Consider the following 17,215-nt stretch of genomic DNA (forward strand, 5'->3'; position numbering starts at 1 on the left):
ACCCCATGTTTCATTCTCTGGTTCTGGGTCTCCTCTTTGGCCTCTTGAACCTGGTTCCATCCCCGCTGGAGTCAACAGGGTTTAGGCATGGCAGTTATGTACTGTGTTCTACTTGTAAAAATTCATTGAGATGTATTCATGTATACTTTTCTGTATGCTTATTATATTTCAATAAGGAGTTGAAAAAGGATCAAAAAGTAAAAGCAACAGACTAATACTTGAAAAAAGATGTCAATTTGTACCCTTACAGATTGGCAAAGATTTGAGCCACTGAAATATCAACTATTGTTAGAGTCATAAAGAAATGTAGTACCTTCTGCACTCTTAGTGGGACTATAAATGGGTACTCTCTTCTGAGAGAGAGAAAAAATCTGCACTATTTAGTGGAACTGAGAATGTTCAAACTGTAGAACACAACACTCCCACTCCTGGATATAACCAAAAATTCTAATTCAGGATCTCAAGGAGACACGTAAATGATAAATGAGCAGTACTTTGAATCTGATATTAAATAAGTTTAATAATAAATATTAAATAAATAAATAAGAGATTCACTAAGGGGCCTGGGATAGTGCCTTTCACCTATTGTGGACCACATACATATATGGTAACTAATGCAATGGGGAGATGGAGATGATGGAGTTAGGACATACCTTGTTGGGTACAAGATGAAATGCAAAAATAACCGAAGCCACCAAGTTAAATATGTTTAGGAGTAAATGACCTATTTCTCCCTTGATTCCTAGGCTTATGGAAGAAAGAGGAAAACAAGAAAAAAGAAAAAAACTATTTGCAGATGAGGAAGTTCATGGTAAAAAGTTAATGAAGACTGCCTGAAACAATTCACGTTTCCAAAATGTCTCTGGAGCCAGAGGAAGCCTCAGAAAGCCATTCTTGTGGTTCAGATGATGGTCTAAAAAGCCACTGAAAAAGACAAGGATTCATGAAAGTGACAGAACAAGCTAAGAAAGTATATTCAGCTGACATAGGGAGTGGCAGCAGGGTAATATAAGGAGGCCCGGAAGCTGGAGATAAATCCCTGAGCATCAATACAGGCAGAAGTGAATTGGTTGAAGAGCTAATTGGGTTTAATAGTCATCATCCCCTTCTCACGCACAAGCCCATCAAAACAGTTTTGTATTCTTCATCATAAAGATAACTTCCCCAAATTTTAGCAACCTAACAGACAAGCCCAAAGGGCCCCATCTTTAGACTCCACTCCAGACAAATGCCTTTCTTTTCTTTTGTCCTGTTTATGTTGAAAGAAAAGACATTACGGGTGCCATCTGTTCAGCTGCATCACCTCAAGAACATTGCCTGGAGAGATCACAGAGGATCACTATATCCCAAGGATTAACTAACTCTCCCATAGTTTCATTTCTCACCCCTTACCTTATCAGTGCAAAATTCATGCTGTTAGGGATTACCAGATAAGAAATTCACGGCAGAAACAGCCAAGGAGACAGTCTTGCCTTCATCCTGAGTCCCACACAGGATGAACGAGGCAATCAGAGGTGTTATAGCCTCTTAGACATGTGTAGCCTATTGAATTAATTACACAGTTCTGCTTTCTCCTGTGTGTCCTGAAATAAAATCCAAAATAGTTGCAAACTCTTTGGAGAGGATACCAATAGGTCACTAGCCAGATTCACATTTTATATCATAAGGATTGATTGCTTTTCTACCTGAAATTGCATAAAAAGACCACTGAAACCTACGTAATTGTTACTTTTGGACAGCTTTTAAGCATTCTATAGACCAGGAAACCCCATTTGGCCCCCTGTGGGGGTCTTATTATTGCAGTCAGTTAGCTAAATAAATGTGTAATCTGTAACTGCTGGCATAAATTACCTATTACACAGCCTTCTCCAGAGCATGAAAAAAGAATCAGAGAGAGATGTAGAAATTATTTTTTGTAATGCCATTTACTGTGGGCAAATTGATGAAACAGCTTATGTAGCTCATTCATTAAGCACGTGACCCCTGAAGGGGAATGCACAGCAGCTGGAATTGGTCAGCCAATCAAGGCAAGCAGGTATAGATTCGAGCTTCTGGACTTCGCAGCTCAACTTCATAGACTACCTATAGGTTAAGCTCTTGCTCTTTCTCAAAGCTTGGGCCTGTGTCAGCAGCAGCAACAGCATTGCCAGGGAGCTTATTAGATCACAGATCCTTAGCCTCACCCCAGACCCACCCAAATAGAATCTGCATTTAAAGATCCCCAAATGATTCATATGCACAATAAAGACTGAGAAGCATCGGCTTAAAGACATGATACTGAGATGATCAAAACCTGCCCCCAAAGCTATCTGAGGTCTAAGCTCACCACTGAGCTATGAGGAAGGACACATGTGGTATATTTGTTTACACAGGCTCTGGAATCAGACAAAAAGGATACAAACACTGGATCAAACCTTACTAGTTGTGTGCCCTTGGGTAAGTTGTCAACCTCTTTACTTTCAGGACCCTTAACTCTAAAGTGGGATAATAATATTACTTTCTTCATAGGATTGTAATATTCACGCTAAGCTCAGGGCAGGTTGCCTACAATAAGCCCTCAATGTCAGTTCTCTTTCAATAGTAGTATGATTCGAAGTTATAGATACTGATGGCATAACATGGGAAAGCATAACTGAGTCCAACTACCTCTGCTGCAGACCTTGATTATCCCTTGATTATAAATACTGCTGCGGGGTCCTCTGCTTACCTCCTCCTGGCTCAGTTCTTTGCAGGAAAACGTGGATCCTCCAAAGGCATTTCTGTCCTCTGGAATCTTAAATGCTCCTCTTTTCTATTAAAGCCACTGTAGGATTAGCTCATCTTTCTACCAAGGTTGATTTTTTTTTTTTTTTTTTTGAGGTTTACAGCATTTAAAAGCAGGCCAAAGAGGAAAATGTGCACATCTTTGTGCAACTTATCTGCAATTCAGCCACAGAGAGATGCTCAACTGGACCATTTCCACATTGAGACATCTCAGAGGAGAAGACACAGAGGGAGGAATCTGAAAACATGTTTTTAAAATGATTGTTCTAGTCCCAACTAGTTAATACAAAAGCTCAGGTTTCTAAATTCCATAAAAATAATTACTCTGGATGTCCGGAGAGACGTGAGGAAGTTCCGTGAGTAATGACCCAACAGGAGGTCTTGAGAGACAAGGAAACACTGTGTTCCTTATAAACAATATTCATACGGGTCTGTCTCCATTTCACTAGCAACCATTTTATCCTGTTCTCTTATCTAACTTCTTTTTTTTTTTTTTTTTTTTTGAGACGGAGTTTCGCTCTTGTTACCCAGGCTGGAGTGCAATGGCGCGATCTCGGCTCACAGCAACCTCCGCCTCCTGGGTTCAGGCAATTCTCCTGCCTCAGCCTCCTGAGTAGCTGGGATTACAGGCACGCACCACCGTGCCCAGCAAATTTTTTGTATTTTTAGTAGAGACGGGGTTTCACCATGTTGACCAGGATGGTCTCGATCTCTTGACCTCGTGATCCACCCGCCTCGGCCTCCCAAAGTGCTGGGATTACAGGCTTGAGCCACCGCGCCCAGCCTTATCTAACTTCTTGATATAGCGTCTCCTCCTTCAAGAAAGTCAATAAGTAAACAAAAATGTTATAACCATGAGGGGAAATTGGACATGGGAATGAGAATTCCACATAACTAGGTGCAGATGAAAGACTTGTGGGTATTGATAATCTAGAAGGACTGTTACCTTTTACTTTATATCTTTTGCTGTGCCTTCCTTTACTCCTCATTGTAAAACTTGTCAAATCATTTCTACTTCATAAGTCAGAAGGTTCTTACAACGTACACGTTGGTAGCTGCAAACTTTGAAGGAGGTCTCAAGCACTATTATGCGTCAGAATCAGAATCACTCAGAGAACTTATGACATGCCTATTTATAGGACCCACCCCTGCAGACTTCGATTCAGCAGGTCTGGAAAAAGGCCTAAGAGCTCGAGAAGCTCTAACCAGCTCTCAGGTGATGCTGATGCAGCAGGCCTTGGGTAGCACTGATCAAAGCACATGTCACACACTTGTTTCACTTCTTGTCTCCTTTTACTAAGATAAATAAAACCCAAAAAAAGGGAAGCCAAGATTTCCTTGTGAAGGCCTTTGCTAATGACGGCATCTGAGCACCCCAGTTTTCGTTTCTATTTGTTTTGGTTAATATTGAGTACAGGTTTAGTATCCCTAATTTGAAATCTCTGAAATTCAAAATGCTCCCATGGTGGAAACTCTTTGAGTTCTGAGAGGATACCACAAGTGGAAAATTTCTTCCTAGTCCCCTAACTGCTTCTGATGTTGCTTCTCACCTAAAAAGACAAAATGCCGTGTAGGCTGACGATTCAGTCAGAAGCCAGCATTGGAGGTGGAATCTGAAAGCCTGCGTTGTTTGCAGCTGGTGATGCTGCTGTGCTGCTTAGTTACGCTGAACGCATTGTTTTCTTCACTGTGTTCAAGGGCAGGTCCTATTTTTTACTATTAAGTACTTATGTATGAGTAAGTAAAACAACAATGGCTTATTGGTAGCATGCAAATTCAGAGCCAGGAACAATGGTGATGCCAGACAGCCACAGACTGGCTCCATGGGTGGCTGAGATACTGACATCTCTGCTTCCTGATGGTTGAATGTACCCGAACTTTGTTTCATGCACACATTACTTAAAATATTGTACAAAACTCCTTTAGGTAATGTGTAAGGTATATTTGAAACAAAAATAAATCTTGTTTTTTTGACTTGGGTCACATTGTAATAGTTCAAATATACATAATTTGGATATTACAAATGTACTTAATTTGAAATATATATGCAAACATTTTAACATCCAAAAAAATCAAAATCCAAAACAATTCTGGTTTCAAGCATTTTGGATAAAAGACACTCTTCTGCATGTGTTTTCACCGCCAAGCCCTCCCTTTCCAAGGATTCTCATGGGGTGGTTTGAGTGGCCATGTGATATTGTGGTTGAGGCAAACTCTGTGTTGGAATCCCCACTCTGTTATCCTTCTAGCCATGTGGCCTTAGTCAAGTGACTTAATCTTTTATGTCCTTTTTTAATATAGTTTTTTAAAAAATAAAGATTATATTAGTATAACCCTTTTAGGATTTTTGTATTAATAAATGAATATAGGAAAAGCACATGTAGTAGGACCTGGCAACCATGTCTCTCAGCCCAAGGTAGGAATGATCACTGCGAGGAGGAAAAAATCTCAGGTGTTGGGATACCTCTGTTTGAAGCTTAAAAGCATTTTGTGCCAATGCTTTTCATAAATTACACTTGGTTTGGCCAGGTTAGGTATCCTCCCTTTTTTCACAGAAATGGGGAAATAGAACCTCTGAAGACTATTTGCCCAAACAAATGGAGAATCAAGATTTGCTCACCTGTTTTAATCTATTCAAGGCCCAGTCTTTTTTCTTTGTCAATTTACCAACAGAAACATACATAGTTCTGGATCATAGAGCCTGATGATCTCCACAAGGCCACACTTCTAAAGGCACATTTCTAAAGGCACTGACTGCTCATTTAATCCTGTGAAGGATTTATTCAACAATATGGCAGAATAATTATGAGAAGCGCAACCATACGCACTGTGGTGGAAATAGAATCTGGTGTGTTGATTTCTGCTAATGGCTACTGTTCTCATTGTAAAATGAGAAGGTGCACATTAATGCCCTAAGTGAGAAAGTTGGGTGCACATTCAGACTGAGAACAATAAAATAAGAAGTGGGTATAAAAACAAAGAGTTTCGCTTTGCACAATACTATTAGGAATTAACTCTAAAATTCTATTAATAGAAATATTTCAAGAAATGGCTTCAGGATCAAGAAGCAAGCATGAACATTCCATGTTTTCCTGTGTCCTCTTAATACTCCACTGAAATAAAAGTACAGGAAGAAATTAAAGACTAAATTAATAATAGCTGAGGGAATTGAGCATACTGAAGAAGGCACTAATTTCTCAGCAATTATAATAAAATTTTAAAGTTAAAAAACTGCCGGAGTGTTGACAGATATGATAGACAGAGTAAGCATACCTGCAATGTGCCGGAAAGAACCAGCGGAAAAGATGAGGACAGGTCTTGTAGAAATCCTAGAGGAGCTCTGGGCTGAGAGACAGCAGGGACAACAGAGATGCAACACAGATAATGTTTGCCTATTTGCAGGTCTTTTACAGGGTACACAGCATTAGGCACTCATGGAATATCTTTTTCCATCCTTTCGCTTTCTTCTATATATACCTTTACAGGAGAAGTGAATACTTGTAGGCAGCATATGTTATATAAAGACAGAAAACAGCAGATGTTGGTAAGGATGCCATGAAAAGGGAATACTTATACACTGTTGGTGGGAGTGTAAATTAGTACAACCATTACATAAAACAGTAGAAACGTTTCTCAAAAAACAAAATAGAACTACCATGCAATCTAGCAGTCCCACTACTGGATATTTATCAGTATGAAAGAAAATAATGATATCAAGGATACTTGCATGCCCATGTTTATTGCAACACTATTCATAATAATAAAGATATGAAATCCACCCAAGTCTCCATCAACAGACGGATAAAAAAAAGTGATACCTATGCACAATGGGACACTAGTCAGTCATAAAATAGAATGAAATCCTGACATTTGAAATAACATGGATAGAACTGAAGGTCATTATGTTAAGTGATAAATGCCAGGCACAGAAAGGCAAATATTGCATGTTCTCACTCATATGTGGGAGCTAAAAAAGTTGATCTCATGGAGGTAGAGAATAGAATGATAGTTACCAGAGGATGGGAAGGACATGGGAAAGTGAGAGAGATGAGGATATGTTTAATGAGTACAAACATCCAATGAAATAGAAAAAATAAGTTACAGTGTTTGATAGCAGAGGAGGATGACTAGAGCTGACAACACTGTTGTATATTTCAAAACAGTTAAGAGGGGGACTTCAAGTGTTTCCTACATAAAAATAATAAAAACTTGAAGTGATGGATACCCAAACAACCCTGACTTTATCTTTTTTTTTTTTTCTTTGAAGACGGAGTTTCGCGCTTGTTACCCAGGCTGGAGTGCAATGGCGCGATCTCGGCTCACGGCAACCTCCGCCTCCTGGGTTCAGGCAATTCTCCTGCCTCAGCCTCCTGAGCAGCTGGGATTACAGGCCCGCGCCACCATGCCCAGCTAACTTTTTGTATATATTTTTAGTATAGACGGGGTTTCACCATGTTGACCAGGATGGTCTCAATCTCTTGACCTTGTGATCCACCCACCTCGGCCTCCCAAAGTGCTGGGATTACAGGCTTGAGCCACCGCGCCCGGCCCCTGACTTTATCATTACACATTCTATGCGTATAGCAAAATACCATAGGAACCCCACAAAAATGTACAAACATGTCAATAAAAAAGTGAGAGAAGACATTATGCCATATATAACTGACAAATGGTTATAAATATGTAAAGAAGTCATATAAATTAATAAAATATAACCTATTTTTTAATTGGCAAAATACTTAAGTCTTAACTTCATAAAAGAGAATACTAAAAATGCCATACACATGAAAAGGTCCTCAATCTCATCAGTCATTACAGGAATGCAAATTAAAAAGAAAATGAGATGCCACTGTATTTTACTACAATGGTGAAATTTAAAAGAATGAGAACTTCAAGTGTTGCCAAAGATGTCGTACGTTTTGAGGACTCATTCACGGCTGCTACAAGGACAAACTGAAATTATTGCCTTAGAAAATTATTTAGTGTTACACACTAAAGTTTACTGTGTCTATACATACAATTCTACTTCTGGTTAAATGTGAATTTAAATATAAATGTGAAAATATAATATATATATAAACATATACACTTCTGCACCAAAATGCATGCATAATAATTTTTATGGCAGTGTTTTTCATAATGGCTAAAATTTGGAATTTGAATATGGCTAAAAGTCTATCAACTCTAAAATAAATTAGTAAATCATGACATATATTTATACAACAGAGTCCTTTACATGCAACAATGAAACATAAACATTTCACAGTATACGAAAAAAACATGGATGAAACTCGCAAAGAAACAGTGAGCAAAAAAAGCTAATGCAATAGACTATTTTATATACAGGGGTTACTTATGGGATAGGGATTGCCTTTTCAGAAAAAGAGAAGGATAATGACCATAAAGACCAAAAGGTAGGTAGATTTTAAGGTTCTGGCATCCCATGTCTTTACCTAGAGGGAATTATATAGGTGTACTAACGTTCTGGTAGTAGATATGTGAGATTTTCCTGCATGTGTTATACTATGATAAAAACTTAGAACAAGGGGGTTATTTAGTGGCTACAGAATCTCTGGGAAGATGAAAAATGTCTTGAGATGTATAGTGGTAGCGGTTGCACAACAATGTGAGTGAACTTAAAAGTCCCTGAACTGTACACTAAAACACAGTTGAAACAGTACATTTTAAATTATGTATATTTTGTCACAATAACAAACTTTATAAATCAAATAAATGCAAGGAAAACATGTATGAAGAAAAGCTGTAAGATGACTCACCAACAGAGTATTGGTTAAAACAGAGGGGAGTCCTCTCTACTAAAAATACAAAAAATTAGCTGGGCGTGGTGGCGCGTGCCTGTAATCCCAGCTACTCAGGAGGCTGAGGCAGGAGAATTGCCTGAACCCAGGAGACGGAGGTTGTGGTGAGCTGAGATCGCGCCATTACACTCCAGCCTGGGTAACAAGAGCGAAACTCCATCTCAAAAAAAAAAAAAAAAAACAGAGGGGAGTATATCACTAGGCTTAGGTACCCCAGCAGACATTACGTTATGTGAAACAGTGTGAAGAATTACTAGACAATGCTGAGCAGGTGTGTGTTATCGTCCAAGGTAAATTCTGTTAACTCTGTTCAACTGGTGGTGATATGTAAAATTAATATGTAATATACAAAATTAATCAAAGTAAGAATCAAAAGCTTTCCAAATCTCAAAGCAGTTTTCACTTTGTGAAAACAAAACAAGTGAATCTTGAGAATCTAGGAGCTTTCAGCTGAATGCCGTGTCTGGCAAGAAAGATGTGGGAGGCAGAGGGCTCTGAGATAAGGTTAAGGAGGTGTCTTTGGCTGTATTTAACCCTGAGTTCCTGGACCAGATTTCAGAAACAAGAAGAAATGGGATTGGTGATTGGACATTAGCTTTTGTGTATGTACATCTCAGCTAGTAAGATAATAACAACCTAACCACAGTAAGTTCTAAGATTCAAACATCACCATCATTCAAAATTTACAATAGATGCACAACACAACCAAGTTGATAAAGCAAAGTGTCAATTTTTTATGTATACATGAATGGATAACTACAAAAACGAGTTCTTAGGGATGCTTGCTGCTGATCTCAGTGGAACAGCCTAGCTCAGGACACTGAATTTCTGAATTCAATGCACCTGACTTTGAATTTCCTTCAGAGCTAAGCACACTTCCACAATTTGTATATTTCAAGTCTAGTGTTTCAAAGTACTTGTATTTTGTGCCTGTTTGATTTGTATTGCTTAATTGATTTTTTATTTATTCAGTTATTAATTATCCAGACTCACTGAATTATGAATGGTGCTAATGGAACTTAAAGATGGAAGAGATCTGAAACTTCACCACAAAACACTTATACTCTAGTAACTTACATTCAAATAAGCAATTACTACAACTGTAAAAGATGAAGTAAGTCTCCCCTCATCACACTTTCTTTTCACGTGTTCTCCCTGCTATCTCTACAGGATACCTCTTAGATTCCTTTTTTCTAACATCTTTCCTTATACTTCATTCTTTAATTTTCTGCTCACCCGGCACTCACATAGACTTTGAATACAAGTTTAGAATTTGCCTCATGAGCTGACAACAAAAATATATCCCCTCTCCTGTTTTAAATAACATTGTTTCCAGCTGAATCACCTCTTTCAGTTTGTATATATATCCTCAGAGATCATTGCCTAATTTTAGTTAAAGAAAAATGCCAAGTGGAGTATGTTCTCATGATGTGTATGTAGCAGCAGCTTTTCAGTAACATGTAAACTTGATAGTTCCATCTCAGAAAAAAAAAAACTAGGCAGACAGTAGTGGTGCATTAGACAATAAAAAATATTGAGAATATCTGGAAACAAATAGAGAAATAGATATACTTTTTTAAAATTGTACTTTGGGCTCTGGGGTACGTGGGCTCATCCTGCATCCTGCAGGACTGTTGCATAGGTATATACATGCCATGGTGGTTTGCTGTCTCCATCCCCCACCCTACCTCCCCACTGTTGCCTACATCAGCATTTCTCCCAGTGTTATCCCTCCCCATCCTCCCTGTCCACCATCCCTTCCCGCCCCTCCCCTCTACTCCCCCACCTAGCCCAGTGAGTGTTCTCTTCCCTGTGCCCAAGTGTTCTCATTGTTCATCACCTGCCTATAAGTGAAAACATGTGGTGTTTGGTTTTCTGTTCTTGTGTCATTTGCTGAGAATGATGGTTTCTAGGTGCATCCATGTCTCTAGAAAGGATACAAACTCATTGTTTTTTATGGTTGCATAATATTCCATGGTGTATATGTGCCACATTTTTTTTTTTTGTCCAGTCTATCATCGATGGGCATTTGGGTTGGTTCCAAGTTTTTGCTATCATAAATAGCACCACAACGAACATACGTGTGCATGTGTCTTTATAATAGAATGATTTATAATCCTTTGGGTATATACCCAGTAATGGGACTGCTGGGTCAAATGGAATTTCTATTTCTAGATCCTTGAGGAATCGCCACACTGTCTTCCACAATGGTTGAACTAATTTATACTCCCACCAACAATGTAAACGTGTTCCTTTTTCTCCACATCCTCTCCAGCATCTGTTGTCTCCAGATTTTTTAATGATCCCCATTCTAACTGGCTTGAGTTGGTATCTCAATGTGGTTTTGATTTGCATTTCTCTAATGACCAGTGATGATGAGCATTTTTTCATATGTTTGTTGGCTGCACATATGTCTTCTTTTGAGAAGGGTCTGTTCATATCCTTCATCCACTTTTGAATGGGTTTGTTTTTTTATTATAAATCTGTTTTAGTTCTTTGTAGATTCTGGATATTAGCACTTTGTCAGATGGGTAGATTGCAAAAATTTTTTCCCATTCTGTTGGTTGCCAGTTCACTCTAATGATTGTGTCTTTTGCTGTGCAGAAGCCCTTAAGTTTAATTAGATCCCATTTGTCTATTTTGGCTTTTGTTGCCGTTGCTTTTGGTGTTTTAGTCATGAAGTCCTTGATATACTTTTAAATAAAACTGGATTCTGTGGCTGCCCTCTTCCAATAAGTTATTGGATTTGTTTCCAAATCCAATAAACATTGCCAGGAAATAGGACAGATTAGAATCAGAAGATATGGCTGATTGTAGGGCCCACTGCTGGACAGAGAGGAATGCATAGGATTTTGGAATTTTTGTTTATTTTTTTCTGTCTGTGATCACAAGGGCTCATAATGTCAGAAGCTCCCAACAGCAAATACTGTTTCCTGTTAATCATGGTCCATGTTGCAATTTCCATGCTTACTTGTCTGTAGCATAATCTAAGTCAATTATCCATAGAGTCAGCAGTTTGGCTTCCCCGTTTCTTCAACATTCTAATCCTAATATGTGAACACCTAAATGCTGATATATGATGTATCAAGCACAAATCAACTGTCTCTAACTCTCCAAATTGACCCTTCAAGAGAACAGAGAGTCTAACCAGAAAAGAAAAGGCAAACAACAACAACTTATTTTTTGAGGATCACCACCTCCCAGAAGACAAAATAGAACAAAACAAAGCCAAAACAACTTCACTCTGTATTAAAATACAAGCTGTTATTAAGTTTTAGCAACTATATACATTAAAATTGCTCTCAGATAGGTTTTCACCTGTTTATCTCCACTACCGGTGTTCCAGGACAAGCCCTCATCATAGCATTCTGATTGTGACTGCCACTGCCTGCTAACTCTTCTCTCAATCTCCAACCCAAATTAATGGAGTAGACTCTCCAAAATAGATCTGATCACCCATGGCTTCCCATTATCAGGGGGATTGCATTCAAATTCTTCCATGTGGAATAAAAAGCCTCAGGTCCCAAACAATCTTTCCACCTCTCTCCACAACTTCCCCCAGCTTGCCCTAGGTTTCCTGTGGTCTTAATGTGCTAACTTCTGAAGATCTCCTATTGCGCTGCCTTTATTCAAGCAGTTTCCCCTTCCAAGAACTCCTGTTGTGTTACCAGGCATTTGTGTTGAGTACATGAAATATACAAATATTAATCATAATAAAATAATAAAGTAGATTATAGAATAATTACAACATAATATCAATGTTTCATGCCTGTGATCCCAGCACTCTGGAAGCTTGACGCAGACAGATCATCAGGTCAGGAGTTCGAGACCAGCCTGACCAACATGGTGAAACACCATCTCTACTAAAAATACAAAAGTTAGCCGGGTATGGTGGTGTGTGCCTGAAGTCCCGGCTACTCAGGAGGCTGAGGCAGGAGAAGCACTTGAACTCGGGAGGTGGAAATTGCAGTAAGCCGAGATAGCATTGCACTCCAGCCTGGATGACAGAGTAAGACTCCATCTCAAAAAATAAATTTAAAAAAAAAACCCACAAAAACAAGCAAACAAAACTGGATTCTGTGGTTGCCCTCTCCCAATAAGTCATTATGTCTTTTCATTTTCCCATCCTAAGGCTTCCATGACTTAATTCCTACCTAATTCTCCACTCTAGAACTCCCTCTTCTCCTCCTCTTCCGAGGTTTCTATTCTGATTCTTCCTCTTCTCCTGGTACATTTCTCCTATTCCTAGCTCAGGCTTCTGCCTATAAACCATTACTGTTTGTGAATCTTGCCTCCATGGTCACTGCTAGATAGGTTAGAACTCCCTTACCTATGTTCTGACTTATCAAACATTAATTCTTTATTCACAAGTATTCACTTTCTAAGTAAATGAGTAATTATTTTAGCTACTGGACTGAAATCTCCCTGACATCGGGATAGTGACCTGTTTGTCCTTTGCCTACATGCCCAGTATGGTATTTACAACTTAGTAACTATTCACTATTTGTTGAAAGACCTCAATGTAATTATAAATATAGCATTTAAATAAATATGAAATATGCAAATATTAATCATAATAAAATAATAAAGTAGATTATAGAATAATTACAAACTGTCAAACCAAACATCATTTTCTCCTTTAAATGAAATAACCCATCCAAGAGAATGCGTCTCCATAAAGCATCATAATTTGAGAATATTTTTAACTAATTGGAGAAAAGGCATGTTTTCATTTCTTAAATATCTGAATTGTAGACTATTAGGAAGTTTTATTTATTTTGAATTCACACAATGTCACATATAAGTGTTCTCTGAGTTTTCTATGTTTAAAATACACAATAAGAATAATTTAAATTAATTTTCCTTTTTATGTATAAATTTTTGCTAAAGCATTTATAGTAGTGTTATATAATACATTAAACATATCTTCTTAAAATACAATTGGCTATCAAATAGTTTGAAACTAAATAACACAACAAATAAAGCATGAAATCAAATACTTTTACTCAAATTCCTCCAATTCCAATAAAAGAGATGTCAGTTGGAATATTTTATTACGTTTAGGCTTCTAACACTGTCAGCTACATTTTAGCCAGTTCACACAATCCTAATGTTGATTGAAAATTGCCATGTGCCCTATGTATTTCTCATGTGAAGACATTTATACATCTTTTTTAGAGGGGAAGCTTTTTCAAGTTAGAAAATCTTTAGTATTATTGTTACAGCTATAATTTGGGGGTACAGTGCTGTGGGCAAACCATAATGAAGGTCACCGAGTAAAGTCTGGAGTTTGGGCAGAAGGCTAAATGGTCTGATGGTGCCCATTCTCTCAGCATATTGTGAAAACAAATTCTTGGGCTTGGGCATGGCTGAATACACTGTAGGACTACACTCCATTCAAAAGATCTGTTCTATTCTTTTTCCTAAGGCAGATATGACAGCAACATTTCACCTTAGACTCGGGTGCCGAGTGGCCTAAGATCAGATTGTTTAGCAGAGTACTAGGAATTGCCAGGCTTCAAGCAGTGCACATGGAAAATGTGGGGGCTCTGGTCCTGTAGGACTTGAGTTTGGGCACAGCTCTTCCTTCTGGGAGGAGACCAAAACATTCATATGAGGTGACCTGGGGGAGCCCTGAGGTAACTCTTGAGAAAGTCTGGCCGCCATCTCCATGCATACCTTCTCTATTCATAGGCTCTTATTTTCATGACTGAGTTAACATTGAGTCCAAAATATTTTTTTTCTTTCTCTAAGGCACTGTATATAGAATGGCCTGGAAACTTGACTTGTTAACAACCAATCAAAGAAAAAAATTAATCCTTCAGTGATAATTGGATGAATATAAGAAGACAGAAAAACAGGCAAGGCAACTATCCTTTTGGTGAATACTCGCTCACACCTGTTTAATCATCTGTTCCTACAATGCCTCTGCGAAGTAGATGTTACTAGTCCTCTTATAAAGCTAGAAAAACTTAAAACTAGAAAAAGGAGATTCAGCAATGCTGAATAAGTGACCCAAGACCTCATGGCTCCTAAAAGGCAGTCATGTCTGAACCCAAGCCCCATTTGTTGGGGCAGATTTTCTGTGGTTCTCTTTGGAGTTACTATACACACAAAACTGCTTGCTTTAGAAGTATACAAAATGCATGAGTCAGTGATTTCATGTTATCTGCAGGCCCAAGATACCGTGTCAGTTACTTTCTTTTTGCTTTCCTCCTCCATGTAATCCTCCACTTCAGTAGATTTGCTTAAATTCTAATTAAAGCAAAATTCAGGGGTTTGCAAACTTTCTTTAATTGATGGAGTCCATTTAAAAAGTAAAGTCTGTATCTTTTGATTGGGGGATTTAGTCGATTTAAATTTAGGTTTACTGCCATTTGATGTTAACTGGCTGTTTTATCCATTCATTGATGTAAATTCTTCTTTATGTTGATGCTCTTTACTTTTTGGTATATTTTTAGAAAGGCTCATACTGGTTGTTTCTTTCTATGTGTAATGCTTCTTTCAGAAGCTCTTGTAAAGCAGCCAAAACCCAACTGTATGCTACATCCAGACCCATTTCACATGCAAGGATACACAAAGACTCAAAACAAAGGGATGGAGAAAGATTTACCAACCAAATGGAGAGCAAAAATAAATAAATAAATAAAAAGCAGGAGTTGCAATTCTCGCATCTGGTAAAATGGATTTTAAAGCAACAAAGATATAGTGGTAAAAGGTTCAATGCAACAATAAGAGCTGACGATCCTAACACGCAGATACATAGAGACTTAGACTCCATGACACAGAAAATTAATAAGGCTATCCAGGACTCGAACTCAGATCTGGAACAAGTAAACTTAATAAATATTTATAGAGCTTTAAATACACAAAATATACATTCTTGTCAATACCATATCACATATACTCATAGGTTTAAATGAAATATTGATTGGCCATTATTAATGCCCATTTTTTAGAATAAAGTAACATTTCCGTTCTCTCTCCCTCTTTTTCTTCCTCTTTCTTCCTCTCCTTCACTCCTTTTTTTTTCTTTCCTTCTCTCAAAAAAAAAAAAAGTATGAGAAATATGACCTTAAGAAACAAAATTAGAAAAGTACCAGGCCAGAGAGAGTCCAGATTCTACTTAAAAAAAAAAAAAAAGTAAAGTCTAAGTCAGAAATCCACAATATCTAAATGACGGAAGAGGAGCGGCTCTGACTGAACTTGGGGTGAAAGTTCCACAGCCTCACCTTCTACTCAAATATAAATTAGGTGTCCCTGAACATGTTTTTAAACACTGAAGTTTCATGGATCATGCCAATCTGAAAGCCACTGCTTTCCTCAGAAAGTTTGCTATAGGAAAGAAGTGTCATGCCTCGCTGTGAATTTTCTGGTTATCCTTCTCTGTCTTGAACAGAGAAGGCCATTCCCAGCAGAAGTGATGGTGGCTCACAATCTGTTGAGCTGCTGTAACAGCAAATGAAGGACAGCATTTTTCTAAAGTTTTAACTCACAAAATGGGAAAAATCACCTCATTACCCAGGAGACCTGTTACTGCAACTCAATTGTATAGTATACAAATGTTTGTGTCATAAAAATTATGCTTTCTATATATCATGTTGGAAACTCAACTAGCCTCACCCTTGCAATAAACTCCTATGACACTGTGCGGATTTGCAGTTTGAGTCCATTTGTCTTTCTGATCCACTAATAGTGCATTTATCATCAAATGAACTTAAAATGATCTGCTGCTGTTTGCTTTCAACAGTGTGGATGACCAAGGCATTGACATTGGCTGGTGAATTTCACTATAGGGCAGAGACTATGAGCACACAGGAGGCTGGTACAGATTGAGTGAAAGGGAAGAGTAAGAGATTCAGGAGAAGGTAGAAATCAGAAAACGTAATCACCTGAAAATTTACCGTTCGTAATAGTGCTTCTGCAAATGTGACGTTACAATTTCTAGCACTGACAAGGAGGACCCTACAAGTATTTGCATCTTTCCTGCATCAGTAGCTTTTACTTACTGATTTGTCCCCAGAGCCTAAAATGGAAATGAATATTATGCTTGTCTTTATTGTTTGGTGCTAAGAAGAAACAAGATTTGTGTGATACTAGTGTTGCCTTGGCTTCAATTTGTCATTTAAAATACAGTAAAGATACTCAGCTGCTTCAATTCAGTGGATTAATCAGATAGTCATTTCAGAGACTGTAATGTCAGACATCATCTGTTTACGGGTGCCTTCAGCCATTACACCTATATGATCACTTCTTCTACCTTTAAAACAAAATCAATAGTAACAACAATCACGAAAGTGACTTATCTGTTCCTTCTAGGAATTACCTAGCTTTTGCTTTCAAAGCCAAACAATAAGCCATCTCCTAACTCAATCTCCACATTACCAGCTTCATTCTGGATTCTAAAACTTGACTTGCCTCAATGCTCTAATCTAATGCTCCCATTTCAACAATCAGGGAACACTAGTCAGGAACTCCATAGTGTGTCTAGAATTTTCAGGCTGTTTGGGGTGGCCCTGAACTTGCCCAGAATTCATTGAGTTACCTTAGAAGTATCCATGGAAGACAGAGGAGACTGTCTCCAAGCAGCAAGTCGAACTGAACCATTAATTCTAAGTGGAAAATAGGAAGAG

The 17,215-nt window shown here is 38.1% G+C and overlaps 2 long non-coding RNA genes across 2 annotated transcripts in view; one reads left to right on the forward strand and one right to left on the reverse strand.

Annotated features, from left to right (window-relative positions):
* The window catches only part of LOC144579961 (uncharacterized), a 289,093-nt gene that overhangs the window by 63,710 nt on the left and 208,168 nt on the right, over positions 1–17,215 (reverse strand). The gene's annotated exons all lie outside the window — the stretch shown is intronic.
* On the forward strand, positions 747–16,233 carry LOC144579960 (uncharacterized). Its single transcript, XR_013528737.1, has 2 exons — positions 747–2,436; positions 14,337–16,233. It is a non-coding gene; the product is annotated as an uncharacterized LOC144579960 (long non-coding RNA).

The sequence above is a fragment of the Callithrix jacchus genome, chromosome 17, assembly GCF_049354715.1.
Source record: "Callithrix jacchus isolate 240 chromosome 17, calJac240_pri, whole genome shotgun sequence".
NCBI lineage: Eukaryota > Metazoa > Chordata > Mammalia > Primates > Cebidae > Callithrix > Callithrix jacchus.